At 44.7% G+C, this 26,287-nt stretch overlaps 1 long non-coding RNA gene across 4 annotated transcripts in view; it reads left to right on the forward strand.

The window, feature by feature from the left end:
- LOC146428515 (uncharacterized) overlaps positions 1-26,287 on the forward strand; it is a 68,652-nt gene that overhangs the window by 9,819 nt on the left and 32,546 nt on the right. For 3 of the 4 annotated variants that reach the window (XR_014855941.1, XR_014855938.1, XR_014855940.1), the window contains exon 4: positions 394-551. This is a non-coding gene — a long non-coding RNA (uncharacterized LOC146428515). The remainder of the gene's footprint in view (positions 1-393; positions 552-26,287) is intronic. The other variant, XR_014855939.1, reaches the window with a different exon arrangement.

Genomic DNA, 26,287 nt, shown 5'->3' on the forward strand with positions numbered 1-26,287 from the left:
CCTTTAAAAACGAATTCTAGAAGAGAGCAGGATATTGCTGCATGAACTCCCAGCAGCAGGGCTGTCTCAACAATCCTCAGGTTAATTTGGGGGCTAGTTAAATATATTCCTTATAAAAAGGACTTAAAGTTGTTTTGCTTTTCAGAAGAACATGTGAATTTCTCTTTGAAAATCAGCGTTTTGCTTCTGCCCTCATTGGTAACACCTGTGGCTGTTCAGGGGTGTTTAACTGACATTCCTCCCCAGCTGAAAGCAATAATTGGGTGTGTGGGGCAGCTGCTCTGCCTGCTTTTCACTCTTGGCTCCCAGAAAAAGTCCTAGTGCTACTTTCTTCCACACCATGTGTTGGTCTCACTTTACTGGGTTTTTATTTTATATTTTTTAAAACTCCAGTAACACTTAACATTCAGGCCAAGCCTCGGAACTCGGAATGCCTGGGATGGAGAACATTCAGCCATCAATTTTTAGTTCCTCACATAAGAAGAGACTGAATAGATCAGACTGAAACTGCTGGTGAGGCTGGGAGACTGAATGAGGACATCACAGTGCAGGTAAGGGGGTTTAAAATTCAAGTCTGAACTGCTGCTTTTTCTCGTGCTGCCAAACTGTCTCCTGTTGCATAACCTTGGTCCCTGAGGACAGAGAGAGGCTTTGCAGGTTTTTGCTGCTGCAAAGGAAGGACTTTGGTGGTGCAGCTGCTCTGTGGGGAGTGTTGGTGATACGTGAGCTCAGGGCTGCAGCACAGGAAAAGCTTTCCTTCCAAAGCTCTGCTGGTTTATTCCTGTGCAAACGTGTTACAGGTAAAACTGCAGTTCTTGTGCAGCTGGAGTTTGGTTCCAGTGGAGTTAATGTTGTTATTGGCTTCAGTGGAGGCAGAAACCCTCTGTGAATCCCTCTGGTGCAGGAGGCTGAGCTATTGTTGATGATAACAGAGCTTTTAACTCTCTTTCTCCGTGCAGACCTCAGTCCTGCAGATAAGTGCTGTCAATAAGGGGGGTATTAGTACATAATACAATTTCTCGCTGCTTGTCTCTTTTTATAAGAGCTCTTCATCTTGTTACCAGGCAGTCAATGCTATTAGAACCAAGCATGCAACCCCAGAGAGGCTGATCTTTTCTGTCCAAGCTTATCTGAAATTATACTGACATGAGAGTTTTGGTGATTTGAGATTTATTTATAGCTCTTGTGATGGCAACAGCATGCTTGCAGCAGGGTTTGGGGGTTGGAAACCCTTTGGAGCCTTTCTGACTTGGAGGAAGAGCTGCAGAGAGTCACAGAGGTGAAATGGGGAGTTGGTCAGGCAGTCCTGGTGCCAGATCAGCTCCTGCTATGGTGAGATGCTGGATGGTCTGTTGGAGTTTGTGAAGAGCTGTTCTGCTTTTCTCTTTGCAAGAGAGTGAAATTGTCTTCCATCAGAGCTTTGCTTCCCCTGTTTGTTCACATCCTGAGCATCAGCCATGCCAAGGTGTTCCCAAAGCTCCTGTGCCTGCTGGGGCAAAATGACCATGGAAAAAGGCAGCAGCAGAGCTGGGGATAATCAGTTTTCCTGAGACAAAACCTGTGCAGGGTGTGCTTGGTGCTCACACACCTGCAGGTGGGGAGGGAGAATTGATCTGGAGATCCAGGTGGCCTCTGATCACTGGAATGATCCAGGTGTAGGGGAAACAATGCCACAGTATTTGCTGGAATTAAAAAAATAAAAGTGGGGGGGAAAGTGTCCAGAACAATCTGAGATGCCTGACTCTGAATGAACATTTCATATTTGGATTCTGAGCCTAGCAGCACAGTGAGTTCAGTCCAATTTCAGTAATTAAGCTGATTTTGTGAGACTCCACACAAGCAGGGTGGTATTTTACAAGATGGGCTTTGTATTCAGGTCTCACAGGATCAGACTGAAAAGTCCTTAAACCTCCTTTTTTCAAGAAATTAATGTCTAGCCAAATATTTAAGAAGCAATCAGGGCTTAACAGACACCCAATTTATTCAGCATCTTAACAAAACAGGCTTGATATCTTTTACTAGTTCGCTTCTCAAGAGTTACAAAAATTACCAGTGGAGATTGTTAATGGGAAATGTCACCTGTTTTGTTTTTCTATTTGTTTGTGTGATTGGACTTCAGGGTAGGAGTTTTCATCCATATTAAGAATGTAACTATTTTCCAGTCTATGTGCTTAAAGCTTTCCTAATAATAACTTCTAAAAAACGTGCACAGGAGGTTTTGTTAGTGTACAAGCCTGGGAACAGGTCACAGTTTGTCACCTTCTGGTTTTGCCATTTGGAAAAGCTAATTTTGTTACGAGAATTGCTTGTGGCCACTTGTGAGCAGCAGCTGCACTGGGGTGCAGTGAAGGAGCTCCTTCTGAAGCACTGCTGTGCTTTTGAGAGGTTGGATTATTTTTGTCTCTGTTCATTACTGCTTCTCTTTTCATGGGGAAATAGTCCTGCCCAGTACCAAACTCCACTCTTCCCAAGGGCTTTTAAAGGAGTTTCTACAAGGCCCTGGTTGCTGCCTAGTTAAGCAGAGCTCTAATGACCTCATCACATTTCCTGATTTAATGAGCACAGCAAATCAGTGACAGCTCAGAGCTGCCAACCTGGGAAACACAACCCCACACCAAACCCTCCATCAGCCCGGGGTGACTCTCAACTCTGGTGTTATTAGGGTGACCTGATGGATGGGAAGAGGGGCTAATTGGAGTGGTCTGGCCATGGGGATCTGTGTGAGCACAAGCAGGGAGCTGGATGTGTCTGTGAAGGGTGAGAGCCTGGTGCTCCACATTTCCAGCAGGAGGAGAAAGGGTTTGTCTCCAGGGCTTGTTTTCCTTCCAGCCAAGCCCAGACCATGGGAATGGCAGCTCAGTTTGAGGCACTGCTGGCAACCCTAAGGAGGGACTGCTGCAGGTGGAACTGCTTGGGGTAGAGGTTGTGAAGAATTTGGAAATGTTTGGAAATTTACTGGTGACTTTCTTGAATAAAGAGATCTAAAAGTAGGATCAGCCTGTCCTCCAAAGAAACGTGGGCACAGGACCTGCCTGACACCTTCCCCTGTGACAACCAAACCTCAGAGCAGCTGAAATCTGTGGATGCAATGCTGGATCTAAATGGACTGGATGTGGATTTTAAACCTTGTATCTGAGAACTGAATTAGTGAGGATATTAATTGGTTCATGAACGCTATAGATTTAGAACATTTTGGATTGAGTGAGACTTCAGTTTGGAGTTGCTGTTTGAGTTGCAGTAGTGCTCTGAGATTTGTGCCTGGCATGGTGTTCACTGTCTATTGGTGCTGTTTAGGTGCAAAGGAAGACTTGGACTTTGACCTAAAAAGTTCATTAAAATGAATTGTCTGCAGGTTGTCCACTTTATATTTAGCATTTCCTGGGCATGTGCAAGCAGCTCGTGGCTTGAGCAGATTCCAGCCTAAGGCTTTGCAAGCAAACAGAGGCCAGGCTGAGCAAGACCTGTATATATGAATTAGTAAAATTCACTGTAACTCACAATCTGTCAGCAGAGGAGTTTTAAGGTCACTGTCCCAGTTGCCCAGGTCCATATAATGCTAGTTTGCAATCTGGTGGTATTTTTCAAAGCTGATATTCCCTTACCCTCGTGCCTGATACATGTCTCCTTCAAAACCCCAGTTATGGGCAATCCCAGGTACATTTTATTTCTTTGGTTTAGGTTCTCCTGTTGAGCCTTTAGTGGGAACAAGGACACTATCACTCTGCTCCTGAAAATTATTCCTTAAAGACGTTTGAATCTGGTCTGTCTTGTTGTAACACCTCAGAATGAGGCACCAGGAGCTGTACTGCTGCTCCTTCTGTTCGTAGCAGGTAGGAGGGGGCAGAGTGTGAAATAGGGAGGGTGTCATATTCAGTGTTATGCCATTGCATGGTTACAGAAATATGAAATAATTTAAAATACTCCACCCAGTGCTGCTGCAGGTTGGAGGATGAGCTTGAAGAAACAGATTTTACCACATACCCCAGTGTGATATTTTCATGTAGATCACTCTAAAGGATGGAGCAGGAATGACTCTTCTACCAGGGACACCAAATCAATTTGCACTGGACCTCTAGAATGCTCTGACACTTATTTTCTCCTGGGTTGAGTGCAGATGCCATGTGGCAGCACCAAGCTCTGCATCTCAACATCCTGAGCACAGGGAATGTGCTGGGAATATCAACCAGCATGGGAAGTGCTTGTGGAAACAGGAATTGTGCAGTGCCTGAGCAGCTGCCCTTTGAGCATCAGAGCCACCACTGGGAGGGAACCAGCAGGGAAATTTCAGTCACACTCTTTAAGTTTCTGCATTGTGTGTGTTTTGGCTTTTTTTTAAAGCTGGTTTTGAGTTGGAACCTAGACATAATGGCACTTCAGTAAATTGTTCCTTTTCCTCCCAGATAAAATGCTCCAAGCTGTTCCACCTGAAGGGCAGTCCTGGGAGAGGACAGAGCTGTGAAACACTGATTTATTTTACTGATAAATTTGGAGCTGATTGATGCTGGTGCAAGAGTTACTTACAGCTGCTTCTGTTTCAGGGGTATCTCTGGATGGAGGTTTGGTTTTCTCATGTTTGAGACAACGAGATGCCAAAAGTTGTCTGGAGGAGCAAAGGTTCTTCCAAGGAGAAGGCAAGGCAGAGAGCAGCCTGCAAGGGCTGCTGATGTAAATGAATTTTAGCATCAACTACTTGGTGGGTTCAGGGTTTAGGGGCTGAGGGAGCTGTGAGGGAAAACCACTTCAGCGAAGGGAAGTGAGAAATGGAAGAGTGGGAAAGAAGGGAAAGCAAAGGTCAGGAGCAGTGCTGGTCCTGAAGGTGTACAAATGGCTGTGCTGAATGAATGGTGAGGTGCTGAACAAATAGTAATTAAAATCCCAGCTACTATGTAAATGCCAGATTAGAGCTGTGATCTTTTTGCAGGCTTTCCTTGGAGGTGAGTGGGAGTCTGTATGTTACCCTTGGGAATGCTTCAGCCTAAATATATGCTCAAAGCCAGGGAGATTCATTCTTCCTGGCACGAGCTGACGTCCCTTTGACACGTCCCAGCAACACCCCGAGGTCTCTCTGAGGTTTCACTGCTCAGTGTTCCCAGCAGGGGAATTTCACTGTTCTGCAGAGGAAGGTGTTTCACTGAGACTCTCCTGTCCAACAGCTTGGAGCTGTCTGGATTTCTAACCTGATCCAGAACTGAGCATTTCACTTGCTCTGAAACATGTGGCCATGAAGCTGTATGGGGGAAATGATGCTCCACATGGCAGGGAAGATTTCCCACTCCCAAAACAACTGGAGTCTCCCAAGGCAGATGCAGAGTGCTGTGCTCACCCTGGGGCTGACAGGGGGAGACTGCAGGGCGCTGGGGGAAAAGCTATTGACAACTTATTTGCTGAACACATCTCTATAGTTCTGTTCCCAAGGCAACCCTGATGTGAAATGTGTTGCTCGAAAAACATTAGTTACTATAGAAACATCTTCCCTGTGAAAAGTTTACTTTGTAACACATGATACCTAATATTAGTTTTTGTGAGTTAAACCACCCACACGTGTGTTGGGCTCAATAAACAGATCATTGTACTCAGGGTGACAGAGCTGGAGAGGGACAGGATCTGCCTGTCTTCCCTCAAACCCTCTGCTGGCCTTGCCTGCCCCCAGGCTGAGCAGCAGTGAAGGCAACAGAATTGTTGTTTTATGCAGGATGTGATGAACTCTAGAAATAGTTGTACCTGAAGTAATGGTTGAGACCCTTAATTTTGTGGGAAATTGGTCAGTTTTGGTTTTCAGTGGATGGAATTTTTTATATTGAAAAGAAACCACAAGTACTATCCTGAGTTACTGGGCTGCACCACTCAGACTCACCCCAGTGGCCAGCAGGACTTGAAAGCTGGGGGAAGGTTTGGGTTGGCTTTGTTGAGGTTACACTCTAGAAACAGCTTCCTGAGAGAGAGGCTTGACTCTGCTCCTTCATAGAGTGTTTTAGGCTGGAAAAACCTTTAATGTGTTTTCAATGTCACCAAGGTAACACCCAACCATCAGTCACCCCACTGACATTTCATACACAGGTCTCTTCTTTCACAAATATGAGACCTCCTTGTTCAAAAATGGTACAGGGTTTAAGGCTGAGCTGGAGAAGATTCTTCAGCTGTGCTGGGGCTGTGCACTGTGCTGCTGGGAAGCTGCTGAGGTTCACTGCTGCTTGGGGGTTAATGGCAAGGATTTCCTGTCTCCTGGGGTTTATTCCTGCATTACCTGAGCACATGAGAAAGCTGTAGTAATGGTTTGGCAAGTGGAAAAGAACAATTCCCCATTGTTTCTGTGCTCCCCGTGCTGCGTTGGTGAATCACTGAGCTGCACAAAGCATTCCCACTCCTCCTCCATGGAATAAGTTCAATATTGTCACAACGTTGAGGTTGAGCACATCAAGCTGTAGTTATGGGAATCTACTGCAACACTGAGCTCCAAATTTGGGGAGTTGAGGCCTTGGAGAAGGACTCAGCCCCTGCAGGTTTCATGGACAAGTGGGGTGGGAGGAAATCCATTGCCTTTTCTCCCTGGATTAGCTGAGAGGTGAAAAATCTTTTAAATTCTGCTAATTGTACTTTTCAGTTCAGGCTGAAGTCTTCTAGGAAACAAGTTTGGTTGAGAAACTCCTCAACTTTTTTTCAGTTTTGTCATCCAATTTCTAGCCTAGAGGCTTCCCTCTGGGAAGATGCTGAAAGGCCATATGTTGCTGGGCTGGAGGGGGAAGCTGTTCCTGGAATAGTGGTGGATAAAGCAGATAATGTGCATTGTTTTCCAGGAGGTGTAAATGTGGAGATGGCACAGGAGTGCAGGGCTGTGGCTGTGCACAGGTGGAAATGAGGTGCAAAGGGAAGCTCTGCAGGTCTCTATTGCCTCCCAGGGACAGAATATCCCCTGGGAATGGCCTGGATGTGCTGACTGCTCTGGAAATGGGCTGCACTGTGCTGGGATAAATCCTCTTTATTTAACTCTTCATTTGCCTTGAGGGTGGAGGGACCTTGTAAACTCGATTGTTGGCTGAACAGAATTTCCAAAGGAAAATGGATCCTTTAAATGGACCTTTGGAGCAAGGATGTGTTTTTTCCATCATGGGGCTGGGGAAGGCAGGTGGCAAAGGTAGCTTCAGTGGGCCCAGTGCTGGAAGATATGAAGGAAAGAATAAAGAAACTGTTCCAGAAAGGCTGGTTTTTAAGCAATGCCCCTTCTGAAGATTGGTACCTTCTCACCACAGGCTGCTGAGTGTCTTTGTCCACAAAGTCTCAGATTATCTGATATTCTTGAATGAAGGGAAGAAATGAGGGGTTCTAGAAGGATTGTTTTCAGGTGAGGTTTAGGCCATTTTGGACTGTTATGTTTAGGAGCTTGTACAAAACTTGAGTTTATATAATTCCACCAGCCTGGTATTTTTAACTTAAATGCTGCAATTGCAAAACTCGGGGCTGTTTCTGGGTTTTTATCTCTTCCACAGTATGTGCCAGCTCCATTTAATCTCTGAATTTCATGCTGTCTGATCACCTGCAAAGAGATCTCTTGCAAAGTCCTTTAGACTTTCAGGGCTTGGGGACGTGGAGTGGACCTGGCATGAGTGTGGCTTGCAGCAGAGCTGAGGGGACAAGGTCTGTGTCTCCTTGTCAGCCTGACAGGCAGTGAGGCAGCCTTCCTCTGAGGGATTCAGAGTCAAAAGGATTCGATTGGCCTCCTGTTTTCTGAAGAAATCTGAAACTCGGAATAGACATGTGAACACACAAGCTGTTGTTTCTGGACTCCTATAATAGCCTCGCTCTTGGTGCTGCAGGAGTTTTCCTTCAAGCACATTTGTGTGGTGCAACTGTGGCACGGAGTGATTGGCGGGATCCATCTGCCCATCCTCCCTGTGGGGCCCAGGGGACTGCAGGAAAACAAGATCTGTTCATTTGGTGTAAGAAAATATCATCTTCCCACTGGCTCGGGTGTGTTCCCAGCCCAGGAGCTGCACTGCTCTCTCCCCACGCTCAGGGGTGATGCCAGGGCTGCCCTGCTGCCTCTGCTCTGCACAGCCTGGGCAGCTTTGCTCAGCAGTGCAGAGGGGAAAAGGACTTTTTGGTTGCTTCAGGTGCTGCTGAGCAGAGCCCAGGGGACTTTTCCCACCGTCTGGGTGCTTCCTTGGGAGGAAGAAGCCCAGGGAGCTGTGGAGAAGAACAGGGCAGTATTGGACAGAATGCTTCCTCCCTGTCCTACAGGTGTGGGGAAAGGTCATGCCAGCCTCCTGGGATGGCAGGAGGAGGTGCAGGTTTGGGACACCTGGGTTGGCAGTGATCCCAAACCCCTCAGCATCCTGAGATAACCCCGGGCTGGTTCTCCACAGCCCTGGTGGTTCATCACCCACAGGGATGAGCATTCCCCTCAATTCAGGGCCTCAGGACACATCCCAGGGGCTTTGAGCAAGGCTGAGCTGTGCTTTGATTTCCATGTTTGCTGTGCTCTGGAGAAACGAAAAATCTGTGACTGGATTTTTCCTGCCAGCCTTGATCAACCAAAGCTGTGAACACATCCAGAAGGAATGAATGAAGGCTCTGTGAGCACATCCAGGAGGAAAGAAAGCTCTGTGCAAAAAACACGGAAAGAGGGGTTGGTAAATAGTGTTTCCTTGAGAAAATGGCCATGAGGATGAGCAGAGCTTCCAGTAAAGTAGATTTTCTCCTCATTTGCTTTCTGGTTTGGCTTTCACGATGTCCTTACCAGAGGATGGCTGCTCTTTGTGCATAACTTGGAGTGTATTGGAGCATCTCTGGCAGTTTTTCCCTCTTGACACCTCAGGTAGAGAAAGATATTGGTTGGAGCCAACTTGGTCTTGTGGATGGGCAGCAGAAATGTCCAGAGTCAGGAGTTCAGAGGTTTGTGGTGTCTTGTTTAAAGCTGGAGCAGTCCTGGGCATTCCACTGAAGATCTGGGGGGCAATTTCAGTGTTGCTCCATTAATGTCCTTAGAGAAGGGGAAGGAGCTCTGCACTGGGAATTTAAGGACAGAATGCTCTAATTTGGGTACCATAAATTATACCCATGAATAAGCATGTCCTGGTTTCTCAGAGGTGCTGAACACTTATAATTCTATTGACTTCAGTGGAAACTGGAATGAGCCCAGTGCATGCTTTGGATAAATCATGTTATGTAACAGAAAAATGATGGTAATTTATGTTCAAGAATTTTTCATCACGGCACTGAGCTCTCTTCTTTGCAGTTGTAAAGAATGAAAAGTTTGGAAAGTTATGCTGAGACTCTTAATGCACCTGCACAGCATTTCCAATGTGCAGCCCAGGACACCTGCCCTGGGCTGGGCCACTGCAGGGGACAATGCCACCCTGTGGTGTGACACCACTGCAGCACTGAACACCTGGAGTTTTGGGAAGTTTGGGATGCAGAAACCCTTTTGGCACAAGACATCTGTGCCATTTAACAGGAGTGCCATTGCTCTGCCCTGGTGTGGAAATCAGCATTCTGGGCCATCCCTCCTGTCCTTTCAGGAAGAACAGGAGCAGATTTGGTTCTCTCCCTTTTTGTGTTCAGGAAGGGCGCAGGGAACATCAAGTGCAAATTAAAAATAGCGCTAAAAACGAAGTGAGGAAAGCAATCAGAACTCCTAAAATCCAGCACTATCTTTAATCATAAGTGGAAAAAAAATCATTGAGTGTTGTTTGATCACAATCTAAACACAGCCTAAACAACCCTTTGAATTTGTAAATGACATGCAATAGAGGTATTTTTAGCTCATGTTGCTCAGATCTTGAAGAGGATTTTTTGTATGTTTTAGCTTATCGCATTTCTTGCATAATAAGCTCTAGTTTTGCACAGCAGTTTAATTTTCTGCGAGCCTATTCTGTATGCAAATAACTTTTCTTTTGTGGTCTCCAGTGGCAAGATTATCTCCACACTGAGGGGGTTTAAGGTGAAAAGAACTTTACTGAAGGGCAAGATTATAATCTCTTCGTTTACCTAGTTTGTCCTTCTCAGGCATGTTTTTATTATCAGTTTGCTCATGTTTTGTTCCCTCTGTTTGAAATTCCAATGAAAATGTGGTGAAACTTCTCACATCATTAGGGAGCACCAAAAAAAGCACAGTTTTTGTTGCATTTTCTGATTGAGATGTGCCCTTTTTACTTTCCATATCTCCACCTGAGTGTGCTTAGCAGGATCCATCACTTTTGTGTGAGTAGAAAATGCTCTTTAATAAAAGGAATAACCTGGGTTTCTAATGCACTCTTCTGCTGATAATGCCAGAGCAGCTGAAAAGCTCAGCCTTATCTTCAGGGCATGCCAAGCTGGATTTTGTCTCCTGGAAATGGTTGAGGACTTTGGAGTGTAGATCTGGGACAGTGCAGGAGACATGCACAGCTTTCCCAGGGTGGAAGGACTGGAGGGAGGCCACAGGCAGATGGGTTTTGGAGCATTTTCCAGATAAACTGGTGCTCAGATTTTGTTTTACATCAAAAAAGAGCACAGGAGGAAGAGGTGGAGGTGGGCAGTCCTGAGGAGAGACCTGAGTGGGGCCTTTGCTCAGCATTCTGTGCCTCTGCCAAGCTCCTCTCCCTGGTTCTGTGGAGCCCTGGAGCTGGGGACAGAGCCAGTGACACAGACCTGCCTGAGGAGCAGCAAAACTGGAAATGTTGGGCTGAATGTGAGCCCAGTGTCTGAAAGTAAAGGATGTGCTGCCATAAGCAAAATGGGAATCGTATTTTGACCAATAATTGAATTCCCACTTGTATTTAATACCTGGAGCACAACAAATAATATTCACAGGAAGTGTGGTTCTTCCTCCCTCACTGGTGATGATCAGTCCCAGCACAGGTCTGCTGAAATCAGTTGGATTGATTGCATAATAAATTTCAGGGTTCTTGGCAATTTCAGTGAAAACTGGAGTACCTGGAGAACTGGAGGCTTTGTTTAATTACAGAAATGGCTGGAGCTGCACTTCAGCACAGCTTTAGGAGCAGCACTGACTTCAGCCTGGACTTTCTCTGCCTGTGCTGCTGTCCATTTGACATTTGGGGATCTCTGCCATTCCTTGATTCATAGAGTTGTCATAGGAACTATTCCCCAAGCTGTGTTCTGACTAGTTCCATGAGGCACTTTATTGTGTTATAAAGTGTTGACAGCAAAGCACAGGGATAGATTTTTAAATGTCACCAAGGTAACTACTGGCATTCAATTACAGTTTCAGATAAAGATGAATCCCCTCTGCAGATGGGACTGTGTGTAAGTCAAAAACAGGTTGAGGATGAAGGTGATTTGTGATGCAGCAAAGAATTCTCTTGTCACTTGGCAAGGTTAATTGTGCCCATTCTGCTTTGTGGTAACACAAATGTAACTCCATTCTTCAGCTGTGCCTTGAGAGACTCTGATCGTTTGGGATTCAGTTGTTTGGGGTTTACCCTGTATCTCCATAAATGAGTCTGTCTCTGCAGCAGGCCCAGGGCTTATCTCAGTGATGCTCTGTAACCCCAGACTGACTCTGCTGTAAATGCCATTTCTCTGGGTTTACATAAACACCCCAGGGACCAGGGCAGGGCTTGTCTGCAAATCTCTTGAAAGCTCAGATTGTCTCATCCATCCTAAGCCTGAGAAGATGAAAGTGCCAGGACTTGGGGGGATTAGGGAGAGTGGACAGCTCGAGAAAAACTTATGTTTGGGAGAAGGCATTTAGAGACTGGAAAAGAGTGAAAGTGCTTTTGTGTGTGGGATCTGAGGGATCAAGAGGAGAGGAGAGAAGGGAAAGGCTCCCAGCAGGGTGAGAGCCTGGCAGAAAGAACGTGGCTGGTTTGGTGTCAGAAATGGTGTGAGAGCTGTCTGAGGCTGTGATCTGCCCAGGGGCTGAGGGCAGGAGGCCCCTGGGGAGCTGTAGGCTCTGAACAAATGACCCTAAACCCCCTGAGGCTCTCATGGTTTGGTGTTGTGGCCATGGAGAGGCTTCTTCCCAAACCTCCTCACAACACCTGTGCCAGGCAGTGCTGCTCCTTCCCTCACTCTACACCAATTTCCCTCCCCTGTCATCTATGTCCATTACATCTCAGCATCTCTTCAGAGTGATAATCACTAAAATTCAGGCTATTATGCATTCATTTTTCTCTCCCATTAAGAGCAGTCCTTCCTTTTTCAATAAACTACTTTATCTTCTATTTGAAGTTTCACATTAAATGTGAAAAGAACAGAACCTGACAATGTCATCTGAGGAAAGCAATTTTAAGGTAAAATGTTTTGTGAACAGCATCCTGATTGCCTGGCAGAGCTAAAAATAGGTGACTGGTTAAGTAGCTGATCCGCATGTGGAGACCTGGGAGTGATGCTTTTTTACTGCTGCCCAATAATTCCATGCCAAATCTTGTCCTGGTGCTGGAATTGCAATGGAGGGAGAGCAGTGGCTTCCTTGAGAGCTGCCCATGACAGAGAGGGTGAAGTAAAACATTTCTGTTTAAAGCAGCATAAACCAGCAGCAGTTTGGTTCATCAGCACAGTTGGAGAGGTCAAATTTCAGATGGTTTTATGGCAATATTTCCAGGTGTTTTGTGTCTGAGCCAAACCCATGGGGCTCTGGTGAAGGTGGAACAGCAAAGCTGGGCAGTGAACAGCTGATTGAGAGACAGCAGCACCACATTCCATAACTGAGAACAGGTTTTAGCCCTGAATGATGTTTTCTGTCCCTGTCCCTGGGCAGGACACATCCACCTGTGCCTGCTGCTCCACGTGCTGCCAAACCTGATCCTCCTGTGAGGGGAGCTTGGTGCTGCCAGTGCCCAAAGCCATGGAGACACAAGCCAGGCTGGGTTCTTCCCCCAAAAAAGGCCTTGAAAATAACTGTGAATCTCCCTAAGATAAACGGGAGATGTGAGCAAACCCCAAAGATGTACAGAGCACTCGTGCTCCCTGACAAGCAACATGAAATCCAAACAAAGGGCTGGGATTCTGCAGGGATTTGCCATGTAAGGATCCCAGTGGAGATGCAGCATCCTCTGCCAGGACAGCTCTGTTTGGCTTTGAGTCTTGTAACATGGGCAGTTCTTCTCTTTGTTTTAAAGTTGTCTTCTTGAACTTTCTTTAAACTTTAATCATAATCCCCCTTTCATCGTGAGCCTGCCTACCAGCAGAATATTTGTCCTTCTTAATGCCTCTATTTCTATCCTTCCCCCTTCATTCTCCCTCCCAGGCATCCTCTTATTTGGATTTCAGCCCTTCAAGGAATCCCACACTGAGAGGGATTACAGTCCTGGGTATCTCCATCACTGCATCATTCCCCTGGAGAAAAATGTAATCTCTGGAGAATTTTTGCTGTTTTCTTGTTAGAAGATGAGGTGGGTCAGGTTCTAGAGAACCTCTGCCCTTTGGGGAGAATTCTTCTTTTGCTGGGAATGTGTCCCAAGGAGAATTGTTTGGGGAGGGAGCACAGGGACAGATCTATGGGGATGCAGCTCTTGCCTGGCACAACCCCCCAGTGCCTGCAGAGCCCTCAGGCAGGGAGCAATGCCCTCTCAGTCTGCCTCTTTGGAGGGGGAAATGAACTCTGTTTTCAATAGAATTTGATACAGTTTTAGGAAGGAATCCCACCTTCCCATGCAAACTGCTGTAGATGGCAAAGAGCAGCTGAGCTGCAGTGGATGTGGATTGGGCTGAGCTCCATCCCCAGTGGGAGCAAAGGCAGGGAATGTTCTCTCTGTGACCCACTGAGCAGTGGCTCAGCAGTCAGACACCATGGGCCTCCATCCCAGTCAGTTCCCAGGGAATTGATGCTTTTGTGTTTCCATTTGTCCATGGGAAGGACTTGCTGCAAACTCCTGGCAGAAGTTCTCAGAGGCAACTCTGTTACACTCCCTGGAGATCTCTTGTTCCTGAAAATGCTCAGCCTCAAAGGAAACCAATTTTGTAGAGAGAGAATTAAAATGGGAATGGGGATATGATTTCAGGATTGATACACTGCCCTGTAACTATGTGAAACTGAAGTTTCTGTGCAGTTTAAAGACATTTCCCTCTTCAGTTTTAATATATGCAAAACACTTAGATATTTTCCTAATGTTTTGAAATATTTCTAGCAAGGAAAAATGGAAATAGTTTTGTTTCTCATCTCCCTCTTCTGCCTCTAGGTAAATTCTCTGGAGGTTCTATCTGACACTTTGTGAATCTCAATTCAACAGCTCTTCAGGGTATTTGTGTTAAACACACAACTTGTTCAGAAGCTCTGTTAGGTTTGAAGTGATTCAAGCACAGAAGAAAGCAGATGGGAGGATACACTGAGTGCTTTTTGTTTTTAAAAAATGCAGTGATATAGTAGAAATAGTTCTCATTTTGCCTTTGGAGATAGAGATTTAAACTAGTGATTCACTGATTAAGTCTGGAAATTTACACTTGATGAGACAGGAGGCTGAAGGAATCCTGTCCCCTGAGGATTTGTTCTCCAGATCTGCAGCTCTCAAACTCCTGGAGACAAAGCTGTGTGGCTCTTGGTGAATCTCAGTGTCTGGTTCAGAGGCACCAAATGGTGAATTTATCTGCACAAACATGTAGGGAATAGTTTTATTTTTCCTTTTGTATAGTCTTTGCCTGGTACATGTTCTGAATTGGAAAAATGAGAGCTGGTACAATTCAATTAAATCTTAAGCAAGCCAATATATTAATTAAAAGGAAGGCTGATAGTCTTAATTAGCAACATATTAACATGCTGTGAGCACCAGAAGTTCTACTGAGCTGGCTGGTCTGACTGATTCACCTGTATTTACTACTAATTAATGAGACTTTACTATGATTAATGCTTTTTGCAATTTCTTGATAGGGAAGTTAATTGTGTAAAGACTCAGAGCTGCACTAAACATCAGTGCCAGGATAAGGTCTGGTGCACGTGGGGCTGTTGAAATTATTTCCCTGATGATTAACAGGTATTGAGCTTTCTGTCCCTCTGGTGAGATGAGGTGACTCTGTGCCACCTGATTTTTTAAAAATAATGTTTACATAAAGATGTTTGGAAAGCATCTGCTAAACAGTTTGTCCATCCCTGGCTATAAAATTATCAATTTTGATCTGTCTAGACAAGAGTGTGGTTGTGTTTGAAGGTGGATTTCATGACAATTAAGAACTTCCATCCTCAAACGCTTTAATAAAGTTGAGAAGCCACTTGAGCATTCTCAAGAGCACCTTTTTGATTTGCACCAAATTTAATAACCTCTAATGAAGGAGGTATTGAGTTACAGTTTAGATGAAGATGGTCCAGAACTCATTACTCTGTTGTACTTTTGTTATCATGACATGAGAGTTAAACACTGATATTGGGGCTGCTTTGGTCTGGTTTTACTACACCTCCCTCCCAGGTAAATTTAAATTCAAATTCCCATATATTTCCTACTTAGAGAATCCAGCAGGATCAGCTGTGCTTAAAGCTGCATCCAAAGCAGTCTTAGATCCACGAGCTCTGCAGATGACTTTAAATCAGAGTTGTGTGCTGGAGGCTCCATGTGCTCTCTGCATCTCCAGGGATGTTTTCCTTGCCTGCCTGCAGGGCTGTGTTCAGGAGATCCTGGGGGATGTGATTCCTCCCAGAGCTCTGGGACCACAGGCTGTGCTCTGGAGAAGGAGCTGCTGAGGGAGGAGAGTGTTCCAAAGGTCAGCCAGAGCTGTGGAAATGACAGCTCTGCTTTCACTCCTAGGCTTTGCAAGAGGATGGGAAGAGCACAGCCTGGTGCCATGGGCTCTGAAGGGAAGCCCTTTACCCATGGCTGTTTGGGGGATTTCTCTGGGCAGAAATGAAAGGCAGCACTTTGTTCCTTGCTCTGGAGCTGCACATGAGCTCCTCCAGCACCTCTGCAGCTTAGAGAGCAGCCAGGCTGGGTTGGTGAGCCTGCCCAGCACTCAGCTCTGACTTCCATCCTCCTGCAAAAGCTGCTGTTATTGCATGGTTATTGTTTGCTGATACAGACTTCAGATCTGTGGTCAGACTGACAGTGTAAAGTTGGTGTTCTTTTACAGAATTTCCTGAGCTTTACGGAAAACCCCTGAAGTCTTTGGTACAATTGCTGTCTGATCCTCACATCTTCAATAGTAATAATGAAAATCGTTCAGAAATGGGTTAGAAACAAATATTCTGTTTTCAAGCTGCACCATGTTATTGGATTTGACTTGATTCTGGGAATTTAGTAGCACTGAAGAGATCAAACCATTCCCACAGAGAATTCTGTCTGAAAAACACTTACAAACCTCAAAACCAATAACATGAGTAAAAGTTTGTGTTCAGCACTGAGTGTATTTGCAAGCACAAATAAATGCTGTGTTTCAGGGCACAAGCTCCTCACAGCAGCATTTGTGTTTCCATTCTAATCCACCTGCTTAACGTTCTGTCACTGTGTCAGAGCCTCTCATCACTTCAGGGTCCTCCAGTCCCTCCTGCCATTTGTTCAAGCTTAACCCTGACATGAAATCTCTAGGTGTGTGACAAATATGCAGCACAGTGTGCTGCCAGCCCCTCCTCTGTGCCACACAATGGTTTCTGTGGCATCTCCAGCCTCGAGTGGCTCCTGGCTGTAAACATAATTCACCAGGGAAATCATGATCCTCAGGCAGGGCTTGGCTGGGAGCTCAGTGCTCTGGCCAGTGGATTTCAAGGTGGACATAAAAGCACAGAAAATTAGCTCCTTGTTTTCATTTTGCATAAGGAGCTTCCATCTGAATTTGGATGTTGTATTTGAATTCATGGTCTGAGGCTGGCTCTGAGTTTGATCAATGCCATTGCTTGCAAAACTTCAGTCCTGGTGTCCCTGAAGTGTGGGAATGCCCAGCAGGGCAGCACTGGGAGAAGGTGCTGAGATGCATGTGGTAAAGCTGGATGGAGTCTCCTTGCTGGTGGTATTATGGTCTGCCAGAGGGGATCCATTGCATCCCATATGTTGTTTTTGGTGCTCTGTGCAGGGAAGCATTGGGGTCTCCAAGCATGAGAAGAAACCATATGGTTTTTGGTTGGCAAACTCCTCTGGGACAGACTAGTCTAATGAGGAGCACTGGGCTATCTGGAAACTTGTCATGAGATCTGTCATCTCTGGGTGTCACACCTCAGTGGGACTGAGCCAAGTGACAGCACAGAGAGCTCTGTGGAGCTCACTGAATGGGGAAAACTGGAGAAATCAACAGCAGAAGCTAAACAAGAGCTCTGAAAGGAGCCCAGGGCTGGGCCAGCTGACCAGCCATGAGTCTAACCCGGGAATTTGGTTTCTAGCAAAGCAGACTAACTCAAATGCACCAGCACTGCCATTTCAGGTGAATACCTGCAGCTTTCTGCAGCTCTGCAATGCCTGGTGAGAAGCCTGTGGGTGTCACACTCTGCAGCAGAGGAGGGAGCATTTCTTGCCAGGAAGTTCTCCTGGTGACAAGTTCAGCTGGAGGTCTGTAGATGTTCAGGGTGTCACTTGAAGCATTTAGGATGTGGGGAACCGTCGATGTTCTTGGAGCACCCAGCAGTTGCTGGTTATCAGAATTGTCAAATCTCCTGCCTTTCAGCAGCAATAAAGGCGTGTGCTCAGTAACAACTTGTCTGGGCCCAGCGCCAGCAGAGAAGTTCTAGGAACTGTGACAACAAAGTGTTGGGGTTCCTCAGGGGAAAAAATATCTCCTGAAAATGAACAAGCCTTATCAGACTTTAAATGGGGAAGAAATGCAGCTGAATGCTGAGGAATCCATTATTGATGAGCTCTGTGTTTGCTGAGCAGCTGCTCTGGCTCTTCCCAGGCCATGTGCCACATCCAGCTCCCACCTGAAAGACTTCCACATCTCTGCTGCTTGATGCCTTTTGCCCTTTCACCACTCAACTGCACATTCTCCAAGCATGTTAGTGATGCCAGAAAAAAAATGGGCAGTTTTTGTTGTGCAAGTAACATCAGATTGATTTTTTTTCCAAGTCTTCAGCTAGATTCATGTTTTCAGACCTGGTTGCTCAGGGCTCCTTCAGGGGCTCTGAGAACCTTTCTGGACCTCCTGTCTATAAACAAACCCTGTTTTCAATATGGAAATGAGTAATTTTAACCTTGGCTCCAGGTGAAACAGAATCAAGCCCAGCTGAATGCTTAAAATAGGCACTGTTCTGATAGACCTTATTTCTGGTGAACTTCTAGTGGGGAACATTTCAGTACCTAAGTCCATGGTGCAACATTTGAAAAGTTAATAAATTCTAGTGCAGATCAGTGCTGCTGAAAGCCCAAGTAAATATTAAGACTCCACGTTCATGAATAACTCCTGGCTAGGATATTATTTCTAATTCAAGAAACCACCCCTTTCATCTCCTACCTAAACACTTTTTATATTTGGAGCAAGGTTATGTTTTACTACACACTGCACAAATGCTTGAGAAGATACAGTTTCTTCACTGAGAAGCTGACAGTTTTCCCCATAAATCCAGCGTTGCTAGGTTTGGAGAAAAATATTTATCAGCTGAAGAGAACTTGAGTTGATCACAATCACTGACATAGACAGCTGTGGCACCATTAATAATCATTGGTTTAATATGCCAGAAAATTAATTGTCAAATACTGCAGAGGTGGAAGGGAGAGCACTTGACTCTTTGTGGCTCTGGAGGTGAGAGCAGAGTGTTTGAATTCCCTGGAGGAAATAATTACAGCTTGTAACACCTGTAAGGCTGTGTTGTCCACTGCCAGTGGTTTTCCCCTCTCGTTGTGTATCACCAATGTCTGCTCTTGATTCATGGAAGAGCAGAGATTCTGTGGCCAGCAGCCAGCACTGTGTGGAGTTACCAGGCACTGCTCAAGTACAGCAAATGTAATTGTTTTTCCCTTAACACCTCTATTGACTATATTGATCCCCAAGAAAATTAGGTTTTCGAAAGTTCAAGTGTAGTTTAACGCCCCAGAGTGAAATGGATCTTTTCCTGCAGCCCCAAGTGCTCAGTGACCATTTTGTGCAGATTTACCCTGCAGCAAGAACGAGCTGTGCTTCAGTCAGAGGCAAAATGACCCCTGGGGTAAGTGTCAGCTGCACAAATCTTATTGGGTGTTGCTGCCTACCTTCTCTTAAAACCCATAAAGATTCTGGCAGGGAAAGGAAGCTGCAAAGGACATGGCTAGGTGGTTGAAAACAGCATCTAAGACAAGTGGGCAGCTTGGGGATGTTTAGGTTGCAAGTTATTGATTGCAGTCACTTCCTTGCTGGGTTTGCTCACTGCTGTCCTGGGACTGTTTGAGGATTCACCTTCCTCAGGCTGGGGACAGTGTGGCTGTAATTAAAAACTTGAGTTCACATCTAAATTCACACTTAAACCTGGAGTTATTTTATTGTCATCATCATTGTGACACGAGTTTTGGGGTTGGTTAATCCCAATGAAAACAGTGTCAGGTCTTGACAATCTCTCCAAACCCTCTGGGTTGCTTTGCAGAGGAGCCAGGACTTTTCTCTTCCACCTGTAAGCAGGGTGGGCTCAGTAAAGAACATCTGCTGAGGCTGAAAAATGACTCCCTATTTCTGTTAGAAAGTTGTATACCTTTGAAAATAAAAAATCAGTCTTGCTCCACCAAAATGGAGAAGTAGGCCTGGATGGTTCTTTCCTGAGGGGGGCTGTGGTTCAGGGTACATTTGTATTGATTCTAATTTGCTGTTCTCTTGAAAAGTTGCTTCTTCCTGTCATCCTCCCCTTGGCAGGAAAAGCAAAAGGTCACTGCATGGCACACCCTGCAAATTCTGTCTGTTCGTTGTCATCCATTTATCTGCACATTTTACCTCCAAAGTGGTAATTTTCAGCTTTGTTCCTATTGTATAGCCTGGGTTTTTCACCCTTGGGAAGAGAACTTGAAGTTTCCAAGACAGTTGTGACTTAGATGAGTCACATTTAATTACAGCACTGAAGGGATCTGTTCTTACATGGTTAACTGCCCACTTTATTGGGCACTTAATCTAAGTCCCTAGAGAATCATAGGAGACTTGATTTAGGTTTTTTTTTCCTCCAAAGCTTTGTAATGATTGTGATTTGGGACTTCTTGTTCTTGTTTCTTCTTTTAATTAAGCACTGAAAGTACACACTGTCGTGAAACATCTGGCATAGCCTGGCTGTCTGTAATTTGGTCTGGTATTTTGTGCTTTTTCAGCCATAAATAATTTAATGTCTCTTTAATATTCTGAGCTCTGAGGGTTTTTGTGCCAAATTTTATCACCAACCCTTAGAACAGAAACTTCAATAAAACTTTTATGTTGATGTCCAGAAAAATTCTGTCCCTCATTCACTGCAAGTTTCAAATGACAGTGCTCAGGGAGTGCTTAGCCTGAGTTTTCTTGAATTCTTTATTTACTCCTTCTAATATTTGATATTCTGTGGCTTTCGCTACCTGCACTTCTCCACAGCAGCTGTTAAATCTCAGCATCAAGGTCTCTGCTCTCTTTCCTCTTAGGAAGTTGCTGTTTCAGGCTCGAGATTAATCAGCCATAGAATTTTTGTGACACTTTGTGAAGTTTTTCTTTCCTTTTGGGTGCAGCTTCATGAAATCTCAGTCTCTGAAGGAAAGCATTTGGTACATTCAGGTTTTGTATAGGTGTGAAATATGTGCTTATGTCAGTTAAAAAATGACCCAGAGAAAAACGTTGGAATCTGTTCAGAGTTGGGAAATTAAATCCAAATCAAGGATTAGTATCTGGATTTCCCCACTTCTGTCTTAAAAAGCATCTCCATAGCAATGAAAAGATGAAATTAAGCTTTGAGGAGATGCTGCTGCTGGTTCTATTATATTAACATTTGGGGTTAAATCAAACATGCTCCTCTCACCCTGCATACAACATTGGATATAATGATGCAGGTTTATGAGATTACAGGAGAACACCAACTGAGCAGCTGCATGCTTTGCAGGCAGCAGATTTTTTTCTTTGTAGTTGTCACTAGAAAGCTGAATGCTCAGGGAAATAATATGGATGTGCACCTAACTAATATTTGCCTGTGGAAATGGAAATGTGCTCAGTTTCCAAACATATTGCAATTGGGAGTTAAATTCTAATGCTTGACATATTATTCTGGCCTCAGAAAAGCTCTGTCTATAAATAATAGTTATTTGTATTTCTGTGATGGGTGGGCTTGTTTGTAAGAACATGGCTGGGGTTTGATTGAAATTGATTTCAAGTGTGAGACTTCTGCCTGCTTTAATTCTCCCTTCATGTTCTCATTCTTTATAAATTGGACAACTGAAAAAAAAGAGGAAAAATCCTATCAGCTTTAATTACTGCAGGATCTGTGCTCTCAGACACACTCAGTTCAGGTTGGCATGTGGGATGGAAAAGGACTGAGACCTGCCCTGGCAGAGCTCTACAGTGTGTCTCTCTTGGGATGGAAAGAGCTGTTGAAAAAATACTCCAATCTTTTGGGTGTTTGTCAGTTTAATGAAATCTTTCAGTGCTGGGAGCTATAATTTATTCATAAGTCTCGAAGGAAATAAGCTACAGGAGTCCAAACAGCTTTGTCCAGGAACTGTGAGGTTACATGACACCAGTGGTGTTCAGCTGATTAGAATAATGCCACCAAATGGGAAAGAAGCTTGGCTAGAAATTCAGTCAAACTGCAGGAGAGCTGCAGTCTCCTGGGAATTCAGCTCAGCCTTAGAGTAACTGCTGCTTAGATGGCAAAATAATTGAAATTTGGGGGGAGGAGGCAAGCTCTGCAGATGGCTGCTGGGCTGTGTCTGAGAGCTGGAAGAAGATGTAAAAGGCAAGAGCATTTGGCATCAAAGAGGAAGCAAATGATGCTGGCTTTGTGCCAGGCAACTTTTTAATACAACCTCATAAAGATCTGAAATTGCAGAAACAAGCAAAACCAGGCAGCCTGAATTATGAGCAGTAAAGCAAAATAAGTCCCTTAGTGTTAACTGGGACTTTCTCTCGCTAATAAATGACTTCTGCCCAGGAATGAGGGTTTTGGCACCAGAGTGAAGTCCATCAGTGTCTGCTGAGAGCAAGGAGGGCAGGAGCACACAGATCCATCAGCTCCCTGATTTGCTTCCTGTGCTTATCTCAGGGATTCAGTCTGGGTCACTGGGCAATTCATACTGCTTTATTTGGCTTCCCTTGCTGCCCAGTGCAGCTCTGCTGAGGTCTGGCTGTGTCTCACAGCCCAGAGCCCAGCCCACCCTGCAGGGAGCTCTGCTGCTCAAGCTGCAGCTGCCCTGCTCTGCTGTTCTTCTTCCCATGCAGTACAGTTCTGCTCTGGCTGCATAATTGTGTTTTATGGGCTGGATGGAATCCTTGGCTCACAGATCAAAGCTCTTTAATCACCTGCTTTTGAAGAATGAGCTGTTCACATCCTCTGAGTGCATCACCCTCTGGAGCACCAAACCCCCTGGAAGTGACCACAGGGCCACCTGAGCACCTCGGTGCTGGAAGCTCTGGAGGAGTTTTATTGGTTTTTTCTTTATCTTACAAAATACATCTTATCCTGCTGGATGAACTGAGCCCATTCAGTAGCAATTTCTCTGGGCTTTCTTGATGTTTGCAACTCTGGGATTTGCAGCATTGAAGGCTGGAAATCCCCAGACAAACTATCAGATTCCTCTCTTTCTTCATGGCCAAATCTTTCAGTTGAAAAAGAGTAAACAGCCAAAATAAATTGGATGTCTTTTTAAGAAAAATGGCTTGATCCACACGTTCTGAAAAAAAAGTGACAAAATCCGTTCTGTGGTTTATTTGTTCACAAGGTGTTTGAAGTGATGAGCAATATTGGTGTGACAGATCTGGCTGTTCATCTTCTATTGGCATGGCACAAGCAGTTGAGAAAATCAGGAAAAGGAGCACCCTGGTTAAATCCTGAATTTTCTGGAAATAGAGAAGGTCTCCTGTGTGGGGAGCAAGTGTTTCTGAGCCATCCTGTACCTGAGGACTGAGGGGTTTTGGGGGCCAGAATAACACTCTGGGAAGGACAAATGATATTCCATTTTCGTTAGACTGAATTACTTTCCTAAAAGGGGTTGTTAATGCTCTCTTGCTGTGATATTTTAAGACCTACTCAAATGAATAACTGCTATACCGAAGAGACTTAATTACTGCAAGATAGTTCAATAATGGTTCAATAAATGACCTGTTCCGTGAGAGGGTAGAGTTCAATATGGTGAAAGATCTTGTTTTTTTGGGTTTTTTTTTCATAAACACAAATTACTTAAGGTTGGTTTAATGCAAATGAAAAATCACCAACAAATTAACGCCAGAGAGGCCTAATTTATGGATTTTTCCCATCTGTTAAGAAGATACAGTTATATATATAAATTTATATCTAGATGGTTATACATAAGCAGGGAGCTGAAAGCACAGAGTTGTTTGAGAGGTGCAGCTCCTCTCAATGAAAGCCCAGCCTGTCTCAGTGCATTTTCTCTGGGAGGTGTTTTGCCAGACACTGTGTCCTGTTTTGCAGAGAGCTGTGTGTCCCACGTGCTGGGATGATGAATGTCCATGGGTTACAATCTGTCTCAGGTCTGACACCTGCACTTTTAATGTGATGTAAAAGGTGATCGTGGGCCTTGCAGGACCTGGGCTAGTGCAAAACACTAAATCCCAATATTGGCACTAAACTGGGACAAATCCTGTTAGGCAATAAATCATTTTTCCTGCCTCCCCACACAGTCTCAAAGCTTTTCCCTTCTCCTTGGGCTGCAACTCTTCCCAAGCCATCACATGCCAGGGAGCAGGTCTGGCAGGGAATAAAGCTGGGTCTTTCCCATCTCACCTCAGAGGAGAGGAATCTCTGTTTGGGGCATTCCCAACATCCCTTTGTGCCACTGTGGTCATCAAAAATTGCTGTTGCAGACCTTATTCCTTTGTGCTTTTCCTTTCCAGTCATTCATAGCTGCATCTTCTCTCCCTCCCAGCTGTCTGCTATTCACCCGTTTGAATACATTTAACTCTCTCCATGATCTCTCTTGAGAATGAACCTTTTCAAAATAATTACTCCCACTCATCTCCAGAGCAATCGATAGAGTGAATAAACCTGGAGGCTGCCAGAGGTTTAATTCAGTCCCATTTTCTAGAAAATATTTTGAAAGTAAAATGAATGGACATGAATGTAGGACTCGGTTAATGATGTGCTGATGTGGCAGCAGAGACTTTGCTTTTGAAGCTCTTTGTACTTTTGTATCAATACAAAAAGAATGGGGTGTTTCAGGTGTGAACTGCATCTTAGTTTTGTTCATTTTTAAGGCTTTGTGGAAAAAGGAGAAATGGCATCAGAGGTCTTTGCTGCTCTCCCTGTGCCAGCGATAACTTCTCAAAAAGACTATCAAAGAGCACAGAATTATCAGAAATTAATTGGATTGGTGGATCGTGGTTGACAGGGGAAATTCCATCCTTCTGATGTCTCTGCTTTTCCTATTCTGGTGCTACATGAGCACCTTTTTCTCTTGGGCTGCCCGAGGCAGCTTTTCATTGCCAATAAACACATGGAAGAGAAAAACTGAAAAGGAACGTGCTGTAAAGCAGGAAATATCCTCCTGAAACAGCTCCTCTCCCCTTCCTTGCAGGAGAGTTTGGTGCAGTTTGGTGCTGAATGTGCCAGCTCAACTCAATAAATGAATTATTAATGCTTTGCAGGCTGCTTCTTTCAAGTGGCTGAGCCGAGGCAGCTTCGGTGGGGCGTGTGTAACTTCAGCTCAGCAGCAAAAATAGACTGCAGGCCTCAGAGGAATGGGAAGCTTAACAGACTATTTTTGTCAGCCCAGTTTTAGTTCTATTATGTGTTATTTTGTCAGAGTGGATCGGGTGGATTTGTTATTTTGGACGTAGTGGGTGATCTGACTGAAAAACCACTTCTGTTTCCTCTCTATATGTCACAAGCTGCTTCGAGTGAGAAGGCCCATATTTGCCTGGCTGTATCCTCGGCCAGAAGGAAATAAATAGGATGCTGTGGCACTTTTACAGGTTCACTCACAGGCTGCCTTGCTTTCACCAAGCAACCACATTTCCTAGCGAGAGGATTTGCACTTCATTAACAACTCGAGGTCAAAGCGGTTGAAAATCTGTCTTATTCCCTTTTTATTAACCTTTCTTACCGTTGATATTTAATTAGATAAATTAATCTGAGCACACAACTGCTCCCCTCATACTCTGCTGTGCCCCCATGGCAAAGGCTCTGGATGTCCTGGTTTGGCTGTGATGCTTTGCCAGAGCTCCTTGGTCCCTGCAATCCACGTGGATAATCCCAGAGGCAGAAGGAATAATGTTCTTGCAGGGCCTTTAGGAGAGTTCAAGAGCCTTAATGCAGAGTTTATCTGCTGGGGCTCTTTCCTGCACAGGATAAATCTTCTGGCCCCCAGTTGTGGCTAAACTGGGACAGGTTTTGTCCAGTTCTACACTGAGCATCACTGCTCAGACTGAGGATTTTGCTATCAGCACCAGGCTGGGATAGCAATGAATTCATACACATTTCCTGAGTGTCCAGAAGAACATGGAAATGCACTGGGCAAAGCCAAGGGAGAAAGCACTTGCTAGTTGTTCTGAACAGTGTCTTTCTCGTGGGATTTGTTGCATTTTGTGTGTGAATAAAAATAAATATTTGGGGATTTGTCCTGTTGGCAGTTCAAGTAACTGCCTGCTCTGTGGGATTTGTGAGTGGTGCTGAATATACTGACCTTGGCACTCTTAGGGAAGGTCAAACTGGCCCTAGAGATTTTTTAATGCTCTTTTTTAGTTTTTGGCTGTCTTATTTTCTGCCACGCTCAAGATGCTGGTTTTGAACTCTTCACTTATCCTTTGAGGTAGATGATGGCAGAGAAAAATCTCCGTTTGTTTTGTCTTTGGTGTGTTTTATTCCTTTCCTTCACGGGCTCTCAGATTTATAGGACTGCTAGGACAATTTCCTGCCATGCTGTGCTTTGCCAGAGCCTTGCCCTTCTCTTGGTGCAGTGCATCATCCCCTGCAGGTTTTGTGACATCTGGTGGCTGACATATTTTGAGATATTTCAAAATTCCACATGAATCATTTTATTTGCTTCCTTATTATTTCGGATGTGCCATCTTGTCAGTGATGCTAACATTTAAGCTCTCTTTTAATTTACACTATTAAGCCACAAGGAAAACAATCAAATACAGCAACTAAAAGTGGATTGTTTTTATCTTCAGCTTCTGTGTTTTGCTGATAAATTAACTTACAAGCTATTCCAGTCAAGCCATGACCTTTTTCTTCCCCTGTGCTTATTAAATGCAACAAATAATAAAAGTTCACGAACCCCCAAATTACTCCTACAAGTAATATTTTTTTTTTTATGAATAAACAACTTTGCTCTAAATGGAGCTACAGTGATAATAGGAA

Source organism: Lichenostomus cassidix, chromosome 20, assembly GCF_008360975.1.
Source record: "Lichenostomus cassidix isolate B80296 chromosome 20, HeHo_3.0, whole genome shotgun sequence".
Taxonomy (NCBI): Eukaryota; Metazoa; Chordata; class Aves; order Passeriformes; family Meliphagidae; genus Lichenostomus; species Lichenostomus cassidix.